The sequence below is a fragment of the Hoplias malabaricus genome, chromosome 10 (genome assembly GCF_029633855.1).
Source record: "Hoplias malabaricus isolate fHopMal1 chromosome 10, fHopMal1.hap1, whole genome shotgun sequence".
In the NCBI taxonomy this organism is placed as follows: Eukaryota; Metazoa; Chordata; class Actinopteri; order Characiformes; family Erythrinidae; genus Hoplias; species Hoplias malabaricus.
The window spans coordinates 21467017-21483891 of record NC_089809.1 but is presented as its reverse complement, the minus strand read 5'-3'; the positions used below and the strand labels follow the sequence as shown (position 1 = coordinate 21483891).

At 37.5% G+C, this 16875-nt stretch overlaps 1 protein-coding gene across 1 annotated transcript in view; it reads right to left on the bottom strand.

Moving 5' to 3' along the window:
- Window positions 1-3240, bottom strand: part of npr1b (natriuretic peptide receptor 1b) — a 61178-nt gene extending 57938 nt beyond the window's left edge. Inside the window, exon 1 of the mRNA XM_066682949.1 lies at window positions 3055-3240. The gene's annotated coding sequence lies outside the window, so the exon portion shown is untranslated. The remainder of the gene's footprint in view (window positions 1-3054) is intronic.
- Window positions 3241-16875: the final 13635 nt, after the last annotated feature.

Genomic DNA, 16875 nt, shown 5'->3' with positions numbered 1-16875 from the left:
TGGCTCTCCTCGTTCACTGTGATTGGCATTTGAGACTGACCTCCTGCATCCGCAGCAACAATCCGTCCTTGGCTCATCCTCTCCACCATCGCCACTTCCCACACTCCACATCCACCACGCGCCCAAAGCACCCACCACCAGCCACTGCCCGTTCCCGAGGAGCCAAATCACCCATTCGGCCAAAAACTGGTGAGATATTCAATGATTTCTCCATATCACTTAAAAAACCAGAGTGGGCAGTAGAAAGATGTCTCAAGCCCATGCTAGTGTGTCGGATCTCCATTTCCTGTTGGCCTTGAAAGACCGATACTGCAGTTTGTCCATACTGAGTTAACTTAGCTCGCATTGCAAATTCCACAATGTTTGGGCTTGATCCTGGGCTTGCTTCACCTCTGCTTTAGAATTATTTGCACTTCTATATTCAGGACATGAAGAACAATCTCTCATGGCATGTGAAACCTTTATGTACTTGGATTCTTATCAGCTTTTGGAGAACCTTTGCTTAAATGCTATCGAGGTCGGTTCTATAATTCTTTTATCACAAACAGTTTTATAGAGAGAGGTTGTAAAACATCTACAGTTAGACAGGAATACAATAAAGTAAACAAATGAGTTTACTCAAAGATTCCTGCATGTTTAAAGATGTATGTGTCCTTTGAATGGAGCAGATATTGCCCACTTTAAAAATGACTGTAGCCGTTTGTGCCAAATTTAAACAGTCTAAAGTAACAGGACTGTTCATAACAACAAGTTTTTGGAGGTTCACTGAGTCCAGCCAATAAAATCAAGCCTCTGGGGTTCAGCAGCATTTTTTCTGACTGGAACCTGCTGCATTAGCCTGATTAGATTAAAATAGACCTTGTTAGCATTCTATATCAGTGGCATATGCAGCTTGAAAAGAACAACATATAAAAAAACACTTCACAGCTTCCGTCAAATGTGAAGTTGGGTTACAGATGCTTTGCAGTTGCTCTGCTGCCTGAGATCCAAAGACTTTTGTATTTAGTTAATATAAAATCTAAATAAATATAGGAGAGGAGTGAGGGTCCAAAGTGTGAGAATATGTGAACAAAAATCAACTGAGGCTTGGCTGTAGTTGGGCTGATAAACCAGTCATCTCAAAAACACCAACACAGAAACGGCTGTGTAAACAAAATCATCTCTGGACCTGGCCCTGAAAAAAACGTGTTGACTTAGTAGACTAGTGGAAGACCATGAACACAGACATGTGGACATTAAAGTTCTTGAAATGATTGTACTGAAGAAATGATTTAAGGCTTAACCACAATAAGTGTTTTCCAATTTTAGCAAACATTACTGAAATGAGTTAAGAGCCATTATGCTTGCCAGGAAGGCTTATAGGGTTAAAATGATCCGTTAGAAACATTCACAACATAACACAAAATGGTCTATATGTGTGAGACCACCATTCATTATAATTTCCAGTCAAAACAGCATTTTCTTGCTCTTTTTTTTTGGTGTCAATGAGAAATGCAGAAAACACATATTACCCCAATAAAACACAAATGTCCACATGTAGTGCCCACATTTTGCCTTAATTAGGAGATATATTCTTTTCAGGAGACTTAGTTTTACTCTTTTAAATAAACTGGCATTTATATTCTACAGCTCCAAACTTCAGATTTACAAATTGTTAAAACTCCACATTCCGTCATGTTGAGGTTTGGGCTCTGGGGCAGCCAGTCCACTGAACTGTCTCATCAGTGTACTTACTTTCCTTAATGAATACCTTCCCAATTAAATTTTTTTTTGTAGAGACTATTGCATGGTGTATTAAATTAGTTTGTACTCATTAGCATTAATGATGCATTTCATCAAAAACAAATCACTCATTCTAGTTCTGATCCACTGTGCTTGACTGATAGTGGTAAACACTATTTAAAAAAAGGCTTTATTTGCGAGAGGGAAGAATCTTTCTTGTCATGTGGCAGAACACATGCTGCTTTTGTCCTTTTCTCAACACAATCTCCTGGACATCTTCACATCATTTCAGACTCAAGGTGATGAGCTGTCACCTTACAATGGAAAGATGGACATTGGAGATATATATATATATATATATATATATATATATATATATATATATATATATATATATATTTTTTTTATCTAGGGTATTATTGTAGTGGTCCACCAAATCGTGCATTATATTTTGAAATCCAGTTGTCTCTATTTATATATTGTCTCTCCTATTTCATATTTCAAGATTTATCCCTTCCTTCAGAATGTAGAGTATTTTTATGTATTCTATTTAAAAATAGCTCCCAAATTTAAATACCTTGTACTAAATGCCCATTTTCAATAAATGTGATGAATAAAATAATTCCCTTTACACAGAAAAGTTAATATTAGAAATATGTCAATAATATGTAATAAATTAAGGCAATGTTGATCTATTAAAGTCAGTACATTACTAATACAGACAATACAGACATTACTAATACAGTACATTACTAATACATTTCACAGGAGTGAACCTTAACATGCTGTAGTATAAAAATGTATAAATTAGAAATGGATAATAAGTGGATTTAAAAATAACTTTTTAAACAGTTTCTGCTTCGACATATTTAAGTTACAGTTGTTGCATAAATGACTGGGAATTTGAAATATTTCTGCAGTTTGTAGTAGTTGACAAAAAGCAATCAGTGAAAGCAATTTAGTATTCCACCTGAGAAAAAAAAAGATACTGTACATGTCCTCCACGTTAGTTACTTTTTTAAATAAGCACCACAATCATTGTGATAAGATAAATTGGAAAAAACTGTTCTACAAGTAAAATCACTTCTGTTACATTTCAAAGCAAATACATTACATCAAAGGGATAAATGACCACCAATACATGACACCAAATGTTACAGCAAACAGCAAACTTTACCAAACACATGCAGTAGGGCTCTAGGCACTGAGCTCTCTTGATGCCCTTGCTTTTTTCCAACCAATATCAAAAAACACTTTTCTCGCTACAATTTCCATCATCTATTCTCTTTATCCTTTATCCATCAGACAGAGCAATCAAATTAGAGTACTCACCACACAGTGGCGTGGGCAATGCTGATGAGGGTGTATAAAGCACATTACAGCTGCTGACTAACTCTCACAGCTTTCTAATGCTTTGCATATGCTGGCCAGGTATCCTTGCACAGTCCCTAGACCAGTCGTAGATCACTCAAATCTGATTACCTTAAATAAAGCACTGTGTTATCTCCATGCTGAGCTGTGCTCCATGCGCCAGCTACGGGTGATTGTGCCTCTCAGCTGCTGCTGCTGCTGCTGCTGTTGGTCGGAGGGAGAGGGAGGAAGAGAGAGAGGCAGAGGGAGGGAGGGGAGAGAGCGAGATGGGAGAGACGGAGAGTGACGGCAGTGAGTAAGTGAATCCGCTGTAAGTGAAAGCAAGTGGTTCCAGACCTACAGAAGAATAAATGAAGAAAGAATACTAAGGATCTTTTAAAAATGCAAAGCCAAAAGGCTCCAAACATTAAAGAAGATTTTCGTTGGAGTCCTGCAGCTCTGGCAATACCAAACTCATTTATGGCTAAAATTCTCTTGGGAAACAAACTGCTGGTGACAAAGCAGTTAAACAAAAAAAATCCACAGAAATACCGTAGAAGCAGCTGAAGTTTTGGCAAGACCTGACTGTACAAAGAACTGTGACTGGACTCACCAGACTAAAGGTGCAAAAGCAGGGGTATCAAGAATTTTGAAAGCTTTTATACATTGGAATTGTCCAAGATTTAGTGTTCCAGAAAGCCCCCCCCCCTTCAACACCTCCAGCAGAAATGAATTAGAAGTGTTCCAGTATTTCTGAGCACATCTGCTGAGCATCTTGAGAACTCTTGCTGATAGATGTAAGGTAATGTTCTTGGTTATGGACAAAATAAATGAAACATTTTACTGCGTTGTCTTCAAGTCAAGGATTCCTCACTGAACTGCTGCCCTGCTGCAGACTGAGCGACGAGGATGAGGGACTTTACTGTACAGCTATGAGACAACACAGCACCATTTTCCCTATGTCTAAACAAGCATGGTGAGAACAACCAGTTGTTTCAGCGCCTGTTCCTATATATTAAAATTCAACATGAGAGCCCAGGAGTGTGTACCACAATTTGTTTTTAGTAATTTTTACTAATAAACAATACACGTAATACTCCTCGCTCACTGTGTTCGTTTTACTGCATTTAACCTTGCATGTGTGTACTCTACCTTGCATGATGGTACCCTGTCAAGAAGATAGGAAAATTCTAGCACCTGCATTCCACATAATATGCAGCACAACATTGACATTATCTGTAACCGCTTATCAAATTTAGGGTCGTGGTGGGTCTGGAGCCTGCCCAGAATCACCGGGCGCAAGGTGGTAACACACACTGGATGGGGCGCCAGTCCTTCACAGGGTGACACACACTCACTCACACCTACAGACACTTTTGAGTCGCCAATCCACCTACCAACGTGTGTTTTTGGACTGTGGGAGGAAACTGGAGCACCCGGAGGAAACCACGCAGTTGAAATGTTCAACTGGATTTAAACACATTTCTGTGTTTAAAATGACCACTGATAATCATCAAATGAAAGGTTTCTTTAGGCATTCCAGTACTCTGAAGAATTGTTCAAGTGAATGCTTTCAACTGAGCTCTTCAAAAAAGCTTAAATGTCAATGGCAATGTCACAGAAGAACTCTTCATTCCCTAAAGAAATCTGTTAATAAAATGCCTTTTTTCTTTTTCAATGAATCTAATAGAAGTGTTCATTTACCATTCTGGTAAAGTTATATGCTGTAATATTACTGGGTCATTGGAGCACAGCTAAAATACCACGTAGTAAAACAACACAGTTAACCCAGTGTGATACACAGAAAGACATACACACCAGTGAGCAGTAAGTACAAAGAGCACATACTAGTGAGAAGTGAGCATGAGCATAAACAGAGTTCAGGGCAGATAACCACTGCACACCCTGGGGGCAGAACATCAGCATACATCTTTCATGTATGAAAGAAAGAAAAAAAAAAAAAAAAAAAAACACATCACACTGGAGCCACATACAAATTATATGCCTTTTCTGCAAAGCCTTCAACATCCAACACACCATTGGCTGGATCACTTTTCCTTCCCTTCAGATCTATTAATTTCGTGACTTTCAACTGAACTGATTTTCAAATGAACAAAATAGCTATTAACCAAAGGTTCTTTAGGACACCAATTACAGATCTTCATTGGCAGAACAAAACAATCTAAAGAACAAAAAACAAGATACATTTTCTGCTCACAATATTTTCTCATGTTTCTAAACCAGAATATGTAAGTAGACACATTGATCATAGCTCTAAAACCACCCATCTCATATTTTGTAGTTGTAAACACCTCTGAATTGTTAAGGTAGGGACTCCACAAGACCTCTAGGTGTCATCCTGTGGCATCTGGCAACAAGACGATAGCAGCAGATCTGTCCTGCAAGTTGCCAGGAGGAGGCCTCTATGGATCAGACTTGTTTTTCCAGTAAATCCCACAGATGCTCCATCAGATCCATCAGTATTTGCAGTGTGGCAGGGGACATTATCCTGATGAAAGAGGTCACCACCTTATAGAACACCAACATCAAGAACTGACTGTACATTTGCTGCGTAACATATCCTACCACTTGACTATTTTTTTTTACCTGTCTGGTTTTAATGTTGTGGCTGATCCGTGTATGTGTTTCTCTTTTAAAGACCCAGACATCCACAGCGTTTTTGTCAATGAACGGAAAGTGCACCAGTCTTCATATTCTTTTCATCAGCATGGTCGCCTTTGCTCTTCTGCAAGTCATTTCACATGCAGTTTACAAATCAATACAGTAGGAAGCAGAGAGCCATAAAGCTATTAGTTTGTGAGAGGAGTCCTCACAGAGAGTACAGATAGCTGTAGGGTCAGAACCTTGCTCTAAATCTCTCTGGCTGATGAACTGGCTTTGACCTGAGCTCATATCCCTCCCCAGACCAAGAGGCGCCCTCCAGATGCTGCTACATTTCCCTTTTAGTTCCCCTCATCTAAAGCATTATGACTCCACATACTACTACTGTTTAAAAGCTCAATCACCCTGCAGAATCAATATTTTCAATATTGTAAAATTTCTAATTGCACAAAGGCCTGAAATGTTTGTTACATGATTAAAGATATTTGAGCTAATTGTATACATTTAAGCTGTTAATTAACGTTCACAAAGACAAGCCATGTGTTTTAAAATTTTACATTTTCAAATTTCTGACAAAAGATGTAACATTTAAAGGGCAGTAGTGAGTAATGTTTGTGTATTCGAGCTTTTTCTGCTGTTTCTTTTCTCAGCTCTGAGCTACTAATTGTGCTTTTCCACTGCATGAGATCAACTCAACTCGGCTCACACTTCACTGGTCGTTTTTCAACTAGCACAGCTCCCCCGCAAAACAGACCTGGTGATGTTGCAAAACCAGCTTGTAACAGAAACTGCAGTCTTTGAAAACCACCACATCGCTGGCAGTAAAAGTCAGGTGCTGTTTATTTGCTGTTACCTCTTCAAAACACATCAAGGAAATGTTAGGAGCTGCTGTTTCGAGTTGGATAAAAACCTATGTAAAAGTGCTGTAAATTCAGAGATTTTACAAGCAGCTAGTTTGTGCTGGAGCTCTACATTTCATGGTGATTGACAGGTTTCTCTGGCCAGTCAGTGCTCTGCATGGTTTACAAGTCACAATTTAGTATCTACTCTGCTATGTTGGAACTGTAAGTGAGCAGGGACCAAAAAATTAAGTGGCTCCATGTACCAGGTACCAGACTGGCCAGTGGAAAAGCAAAGGAGCAGAGCCGAGCAGAGCCTCGAGTAGGTTCCATGCAGGGGAAAAATGCCAAGTTTCTAAAACCTGGAAGCTAATTAATCAGTTCAATCACAGACAGGTCAGCTGTTGATCACAATAATATAAAAGGTTTACTTCAAAAGTTTCAAATACATATTTTTGTTTTTACACAGAGGTATAAAAGGCTGTCACTGTAAGTGTAAAATAATATATTATATTATTACATAAGTATGTTTCTGATTTGCAACATTTAAATCTACACTCTCTATGCTATAAAAATGGTACATAAAATAAAGAGTGATTCCAAACTTTTGAAGGTAGCTGTGCTCCTACACTGTTTTTTTTTTTTCCACAAGAGCCTGTATATTGTCAGGACACTGCTGTAGCAGTCGCTATCAATATTTCACTTTCCATCATCGCCCACAGGGGGAAAATAAATAAATAAATAAATACAGAAACACAAATCAGTCAAGCTGGTCTCATGCTGGTGTCCACTCAAGATTTGATGAGTCCTGCCCGCCCTGCAGAGAGTGGCACAGGCAGAGGTATAGAGTTACCAAAACAGGATGCAACACAATAGTGTCCCCCTCCCTATCTTTTTCAATTTGCCTTCCTCTGTGTTTATCTATGCAGACTACAGTCATTCTGCCCACCCCCATCTCCAGAGATTCAAGAAAGACTAGTCAAATTCAAAATGGACTAATGCGAAGCATCAACAATGTGTTTAGTGATAACAGACATTTAAAACATTTGTACTTGTGTTCAGCAAGCAACTGCTTTCATATTTCGGAGCACTACATAAAATTACCCATAACCTCGATGCTCTCCAGTGCTACTTTACTGCAACAGGAAAACCTCCTTAGTGGGCAGCTCCAAGGGGGTTTTCTCTAGGGGCCTGCATGATTGGGGGATAGTAAGCAATCTAGTGCAGCTTCTCAGCAGGATTCCCATAATTAAAATAAAGGTTTTTAAGGATCTAAATGAAAAATTGAAAAAAAAAAAAAAAAAAAATTCTGGAAATATAACACTACGTAAATGATATTTGCAACTGCAAAGCACCAAATCTCTGCGTGAAAGAAACAGAATTGGCACCAATTAAATTTTTTCATAAAACTATAAATTTATGACTAAAATAGTTTAGAATTCCAGTTATTCATTTTGGCATACAGTTGATGTAAAATGATGTAGAATGAAATGAAAGAGTAAAAGAACCTAAGGTGTAGATAGAAAGAAAACTACATTTCAAAAATCTGCAGGTGTTTCTATCCACTCTTTCAGTGAGAAGAAAACTGAGTGCTATGGACAAATATTAAACAAATATGCTACTGCTTTGACCACCTCAGAGCTCAAATGTGCAGTTCAATTTGTTTTCTGCTTTTGTAAGACTTTTCTATTTTTTTTTCTTTACCTGAAAAAAGAATAACAATGTCTGTTTGGACTGAACTACTGCAAGTCTTCTTACTAACAACAGAAGCTGTGCAGGGATGGGAGTTAAAATGGTGTGGCTTGATATGTGCTTATTTGAATCCTATTGTATATATTACCTTCTTCATCCACCATAGGAAACAATCTGCTGTGATTTATTAGTGAATGTGAAAGATGTGTGCGTGTTTAAATGAGGAAGTGAGATGGTTAAGGGCAAGTGTGATTAAGTTGTCAATTCACCCTTGTGAATTCACTCAGACACACATTTCTGATTGACAAGGCTCCACTGCAGATTTTATAAAGAAGTCTTCCATAGCACAGCTGGGATACAAATGGAGGTTTTCACCCCTTCATTTGAATTATTATTTTTTTTAAGATAAGGCTGACAATTGCCAGCATTCTCCAATTAGTTCGTCTGATGCACAGAAAGTGGCAGTTAATGATGGAATGTGAAACATGAAATTGCTGTCATTTCAAAAGAACCCGGAGTTCTAAAAATAAATTTGGACACTTTCAATCTACAGTCTTTGTGTCGTGGCACAAAGTTGTTGAATTCTGGTATTGGAATGTGAATGAATCTTTATACCATGCATGATGTATCATGATTTATTATACTGTGAGTAATAGTTATCCACTAATAGTAAGAAAGCTACACAATAAACATTCAAAATGTAATGTAAAAGGCAGCTTAAAAAGTCAGATTAAAAGATTTAAGTAAAGGTCTGGAGTAAGCATTTGATTAGCTATTTATTGCTTATGAAAACTTTAAACAGTACAAGGCTCATGAAAGTGTTCCTTTAGCAGTTATTTAAAAATTACAAACTGTCATTCCATGGCTGACACCAACCCATCAAATTTTCTCAAAAAGAGAAAACATGCCAGTGTATGAACTTTTCCAGACTGTCCTTCTCATTAGTGAATTTAGCTGTCTATTTTGGTGCAGCCAGTGCTGACACAGGTGTTCAGTTGCACAACCACATCTTGTGTAATCGGGAAACATCAGGAAGATTGCCTGTGGAAGAGTGGAATACTCCAGAAAAGTGGAGATCCATCCAATACCTCAGAATTATATTGGAGTGGCATTTGAAATCCAGAACTAATCGTTCAGCATAAATAAACCTTACCTCAATAAGACCCAATAGTACTTTTTATTTTTACACATACCCCTCTTTTGCAAGTCACCTTGGCCCTAGGAATGCAGTTATGAGGTGTAGTTAAAATCTTTCCCTATGAAAAGGGACTGTCCCTCAGAAGCCTTATTGTTCATCAGAACACAAAAAACAGTACTCATTCGCTGCAGTGATAAAAGAGGAGCACTGCTGGATTTCTTAAAATGTAGAGCATCATGTATGTTTAGAAATGTATGAGAATTATATATTATCATCCACTCCTAACTTTTCTGAGATTTGAAGCTGAATATAGCTTTATATCTATGCTTAATTTTTATTTCACACCCCACCTTAAATGTTGCAGTAGCCTCAGGTGCCAGAACATAATTGCTTCACCATTTAAGGTATATTTGGAAATTAACTAGATAACTATAGCAACATCAGGATACTACTAGTGATGTTTTCTGCTTTTTATTATATAAATTGCCATAATACATTGAAACAACATTTAACTAAGGTAATTAATTTAATTAAGGTAATACAATATTTAGCAGTTTCTAAAGGTGAAAACCCTTATTTCTCTGGTATTTTTTTGGTTGCATGCACAGGCATATTGCCAGTGACTCACAAGGCATTCATAACACTATTTCAAAGTCTATTTAGCACTAACGCTCTAAAATACCCAACTTTCCCAACAAGAATTGAGACACCCTATCCCTAGGCAAAATGGAGGAGTAGGGCTAAGTAGTAAGGGCAAGGAGTGAAATGGGATTGGGAATAATTTTCCAAATGTAATCAATCATCATTGCAATGTTTCATGATGTAAAGCCTTCCTAGGGATATAAATAGAAGCTGTTACACTCTAACAGCCTTACGTAGAATATAAAATGTCTACAAATACTTGGGCATGCAGTGTAGCAGTACATCCATTAAGATTTATCATATAGGATCTAGAGCAAATAAGAAAAATGTGGAAAAGAACAGAAAACATTTATGGAATATGTACAATGACAGAAATGGCTTTGTTTAAATTTCTTTAAAATGTCTTTTTTGCAGCCATTACTAATGGAATTGTGTAATTTATTGCCATATATATATATATATATATATATATATATATATATATATATATATATATATATATATATATATATATATATATATATATATATATATGAGGAGCATCTGATCTGCTTGTGTGACTGGTAACATTATGCAGGCAACATCAATTTTTGATTCCATTCCAGAAGGCTGGAAAACAAATTAGATGAAAGCAAATAGACTGTACCTCACCAAGGGGATAAACTCTTCTGCAGTGATGCAGAATGAAATCCTGTACTGACAGGTGGGCACAGATTCATGACTAAAACGTTACTTGACTTTTAGCCAACAACACTCAAGCTTTAAACACACAATACTCACATTCAGTAATATAATTATAAACAGTGTGCAATGTGAGGGGGGTATTATGCTAATGCATAGAGTGAAATTGTTGAGGAACAAAACTAACTACCTCCATTTTTTGGTCATTTGACAAGACCTGCACCTCACAGTCCAGTTTAAATGGAGACTAACAGCAGTGTTCAAATCCAGTGGTTCTCATCTCTATCACCATCTCCCACTAAACTCATGAATGACGAAAGCAGTGCCATGGCAACATCGAAGCCATATCTACAGGTCCAAAAAGAGCGGAAGGAGCACTTTGCTGCAATGGGCTGCCAGAGAGGACTATCCACTGAAAGAGAAATCACTGGGCATTAATCTACCATTCTCTGGACCTCAGCAACACTTTACTACAGTTTTAAACGTTGGGCAGGTACAGGGGCAAAGCTGGGCAGCAAGTACTGCCTAAATTAACACTAACACTAAGTAACACTAAGTTACACTTGAGTGATAAGCACTGCCAATTACCAAAAACCTTCTAACTGATCATCTTAGGAGGCTACAATAATCCAGTCTGATCATTTATTTTGGGTATTTCCTTAAAAACTAACCAGTTAGATCAGAACACAAGGTGTGAAACTGGTATGTCCAGCATTGTAGGAAAAGCTAGAAAAAGTTAGCTTAACTCACTGCAAGTATTCTATCTTGGTATGCATGCATTTAGCAACAGTAAAAGTAACTATTAAAGCTATGTCATATTTTTCATGAAAACATTATATATAAAATTGGCTAATTTTATGGTCTCCTTAAGAGCACAATTGGTTTTACTAATTAAAATATACATTTCCTCAGTTGATGCGTCTGACCAGGGAAACCTCCTGATAGTGTGTTATCTGGATGTTTAAGTAAATGTATTGTTGACTACTGCTTTTCTTCTGAAAAAAAAAAAAAAAAAAAAACTAGAACTACCCTTCATTTAGCTCAGTATATAAAGCATTGAGGACCTTCTAAAGATAAGCTCCACCAATTCTTTGTTATTCTCTGAACCATTTACTGCCATCAGAACTGTTTTGAGTAGTAATAATCCAAACAAGCAGGTTGATGGGGCATTTTACATTTACTATTTCAAATGTGAGATGATTTCCAAACTTCACAAAAATAAAGTTTGGGGTGAGCACTTCATGCTCTTCACAAAAACAAAAGTCCAGTAGGAGATGTAGGAACTCATGGAAATGTGTGTGTGGGATTATGGACTTGCAATGTGAATGGACATGGCAGAGAAAAGCCAGAAAAGCATATAATTCACAAGCAAGTTATTCAGTAAAAATGGAAGACTTCAAAATGTGCATATTTTTAAAGGGTGAGTGATTATTAAAAAAAAAAAAAAAAAAAAAGGAAAAAGAAAGCTGAGAAAAGCTTCTCCAAGTACGGCTGTCATAATAATGAAATTTTAACTGACGATCATTTGTCATACAAGTAATTGTGATTAATGTTTTAATTGTCTGTTTTTTAAATCCCCAGCATTTTAATAGGCCTGTATGCTTAATGATAGCATAATAATGTACACACACTACTATGGTGAAGAACTTCAGTTTATTGAACAGTTTATTCATAAAGATATTTACCCCTTGTCCTGTTTTGAATTAAATTTGTAGGTTTGAAAGGATATTTACAAATGATCAAAATAAGCAAAAAATCAAATCAAATGTACTATGGCTTAAACATCTGTTACGTACTGGCTTGGCATATTCTGGGCAAGGAATACTAAGGCTACGTTCACACAGCAGGTAAAGAGGCCCAGTCATACATGACACAGATGTGTCGTACATGTGGCTGTGTGAACAGCACAAATCGCATTGAATCTGACATTTCATATCAGATTTGGGCCACTTTCATATGATCCATGTCCATCTGTGGAAATTCAACTCTGTCTGAAAGGCCAGGTTGGAATTCATGTGACTTTTACATCACTCTGACTGCTGAGATTAATCTCCAGACTATGGTCCAAAGCATTTTTTCATCATTTGAATTTGAGGTGTTTACGAGGTGGAAATGGCCAGGATTTCTGTTTTGTAAAAAATACTGGGAAACGAAAAACCTGGGAAACTCCTGAAACCTTGATCTCCTTGTATTTCATTACATCAAATAGAGCCAATAAAAATCAGTCCCTCAAGAACACGGAGAAAAAGTCTACCCAGTAGGAACAAAACTTAACAGTAATTTGGCATATAGATAAAATTGCACATTGCAAATCTCATGCAAACTGCTGCAGTTGCTATGGTGAAGTCTCAGTTATTACTAAAGTCAGTAATAACTTGGAAAAATATGAAATCTTTTTATGCCCACAAATACAGCCTATTTATGTTGTAGCATTTATTAAGTGTCTGGAGGCAAAGTAGGCAAAGGTCAGATGATTACCTGAGGCCATCTCATTACTGAGAGTTCTTCCTGTACAGCATACTTTAAGGCAGGGATCATCCTGTGCTAAGGCACTGTCAACTCACTGCGCTGTTTGAACTAAAATCATGCCGACTACGCTGTTTCAGATCAGCAGGGAGAGGACAAAAAGACAACCTAGAGGGGCAATGGAAGCAAATACAGATATATTTACAAAAAACACATTAGCTGACAAATGTGATTGCATTTATTTAATTTACTGCTTTAGCATTAGGGTTAATTAGTAGCCTTGTGGAGGTCTGGCTTGTGCTGGAGTGTTTTAAAGCCTTAAACACTGATTATGATGCACAATGAATCCAGGTATGCCCCAGTCACATTGTGAACCCTGACCAGTTTGATGAAGTTACAGATGATGACTGACTGGTTAGTAGCCAGTCACAAAAGCTTGGCAGGCACAAATTTTATTGTAGTAATTTACTTCTATTTGTGTAATATTAAAATGCTAAAACTTTCAGCACTAATTGTTATGATGTGATGTGCTAATTATTTCATGTGCTAACTGTTATGAATGAGATATGTTGACTGATATATTACTTAATTACTGTACAGAGAGCAAATGTAATGATTTGCACAACGCTCCTTGTATTTAGAGCGTGCTGTACCCTATTGGACATACTGGAATAGGAAAGTTTTTTTTTCTTTTCTGAAATCCACCTACCTACCTACCACAAACAATATTTTAGAACCTCAAATCCAAAATCTGCTGAGTTTTCATTATTCCAAATGCCGGTATACTGAAAAGTAAGTAGAATTAAACTGACCACTAGAATTCTGAAGGTAATACTTAGGTGAAAAAAGCTAACATCAAATGGTTGCATATGAGCTGCACAAACACTTACACAATAAATCATGAGTCACAATAAGTCATGATGCATCATTGGTTTAGTGGGGTGGACATTTAAGTCATGGAAAATAGGTTTTGGATGCAAGACAAAAAAAAAACAGTAAACTGACACCATCTGTTGGACCTTTCTGTACACTGCAATTGAAAATTGATCCAGTTACCTCCTGAAAGTCTGTGCACAGGCAAAGGAACACCTGTGTTAGTTATGAATGCACATTAAAGTTATTCGATTCAGTATTTGCAAGAGGTGTCTAGGTGTTTTTTGCATGAAATTAAAAGGGAATTGGAGACAAGCACACACAGGTAGGACAGTTACATAACATATTGCTGTCAGGAGAAAAAAAAATTATCCATTTTTTTTTTTTTTTTTTAATCGTTGGGCCTGCAGCTGCCACATATGGTTTGTGGATGTACATTGTACAGAAAATAACTACAGGGCAGGACAATTAGCCAAGGTAAACCATTAGCACACTCTGTAGCCTACATACATTATAATCCTAATGTGGATTTGTAAAGGGTTGTGTATCAGCAACTATGGCACTGCAAAAATCAGCCTTTTTGAAGGGGTTCTCATACTTTTAACACTTAACCCTACTAAAGATAGAGGACTCCTTCAGAATCCTGTTTATCTGTTGATACAATCACTGCAATTCAGCATTAATACAAAACAGTGGAAATCATATCTGCTTAGTCTTGGTCCTACAGCACTCCATATTAAATTAAAATGCTCACATCATCCATCTACAGTGCCTCGCGAATGTATTCGCCCCCCTTGAACTTTTCAACCTTTTGCCACATTTCAGGCTTCCAACAAAGATATAAAATAAATATAACATTTTTGTGAAGAATCAACACCAAATGGGACACAATCGTGAAGTGGAATGAAATTTATTGGATGTGTCAAACTTTAACAAATAAAAAACTGAAAAGTGGGGCGTGCAATATTATTCGGCCTCCTTACGTTAATACTTTGTAGCATTACATTTTGCTGCAATTACAGCTGCAAGTTGCTTGGGGTATGTCTCTAATCAGTTTTGCACATCGAGAGACTGGAATTCTTGCCCATTCTTCCTTGCAAAAGAGCTCGGGCTCAGTGAGCTTGGATGGAGAGTGTTTGTGAACAGTAGTCTTCAGCTCTTTCCACAGATTCTTGATTGGATTCAGGTCTGGATTTGACTTGGCCATTCCAACACCAATACGTTTGTGAACCATTCCATTGTAGATTTGGCTTTATGTTTTGGATCACTGTCTTGTTGGAAGATAAATCTCCGTCCCAGTCTCAGGTCTCTTGCAGACTCCAACAGGTTTTCTTCCAGAATGGTCCTGTATTTGGCCCCATCCATCTTCTCCTCAATTTTGACCATCTTCCCTGTCCTGCTGACGAAAAGCAGGCCCAAACCATGATGCTGCCACCACCATGTTTGACAGTGGGGATGGTGTGTTCAGAGTGATGAGCTGTGTTGCGTTTACACTGAAAATATCGTTTTGCATTGTGGCAAACAGTTCGATTTCGGTTTCATCTGACCAGAGCACCTTCTTCCACATGTTTGGTGTGTCTCCCAGGTGGCTTGTGGCAAACTTTAAACAAGACATTTTAAGGATATCTTTGATGGCTTTCTTCTTGCCACTCTTCTATAAAGGAGATTTGTACAGTGTATGACTGATTGTTGTCCTATGGACTCTCACACCTCAGCTGTAGATCTCTGCAGTTCATCCAACGTGATCATGGGCCTCTTGGCTGCATCTCTGATCAGTCTTCTCCTTGTTCGAGATGAAAGTTTAGAGGAACAGCCAGGTCTTGGTAGATTTGCAGTGGTCTGATACTCCTTCCATTTCAACATGATTGCTTGCATAGTGCTCCTTGGGATGTTTAAAGCTTGGGAAATCTTTTTGTATCCAAATCCGGCTTTAAACTTATCCACAACAGTATCTCAGACCTGCCTGGTGTGTTCCTTGGTCTTCATGATGCTCTCTGCACTTTGAACAGAAACCTGAGACACACAGGTAGATTCTATTTATCATCATCAGTCATTTGGGACAACATTGCATCATTCAGAGATCCTCACTGAACTTCTGGAGTGAGTTTGCTGCACTGAAAGTAAAGGGGCTGAGTAATATTGCACACCCCACTTTTCAGTTTTTTATTAAAAGTTTGACACATCCAATACATTTCATTCCACTTCAAGATTGTGTCCTACTTGTTGTTGATTCTTCACAAAGAATGTAAATTTTATATCTTTGTGTTTGAAGCCTGAAAGGTGGCAAAAGTTTGAAAAGTTCAAGGGGGGCGAATACTTTCGCAAGGCACTGTATCCTTCGGTAACCTGATCAGGTTAGCCGAGGTTTGATACCATAAGGAATGTTTACACACTCAAAATTCTTACAACACACTCTCTTTGTTGATAAATATACAGAGCAATACAATACAAAGCTCCATTAGGCTACAAATCACCTAAATTTAGCCCTAACTACATAAACCACCAAAGCATGTTTAGAACGTTGCATTGTTGAAATGACTGAACACAATAATTGTTTTTTTAACTTTTTTTTTCTTCTTGTCTAGGGCATGTATTATTTACCTCATTGTCAAAGCATGTATTATTTACCTCATAACACAAGTTTTAGTTCATTAGTTTTCATAAGCCAGACTACTAAATTCTATTTCATGAACCCAGTGTAATACACTGGATCATTCAGAGATCCTCACTGAACTTCTGGAGTGAATTTGCTGCACTGAAAGTAAAGGGGCCGAATAATATTGCACACCCCACTTTTCGTTTTTTTTATTGACACATACAATGTTTTTTTGTTAAAAAAGTTTGACACAT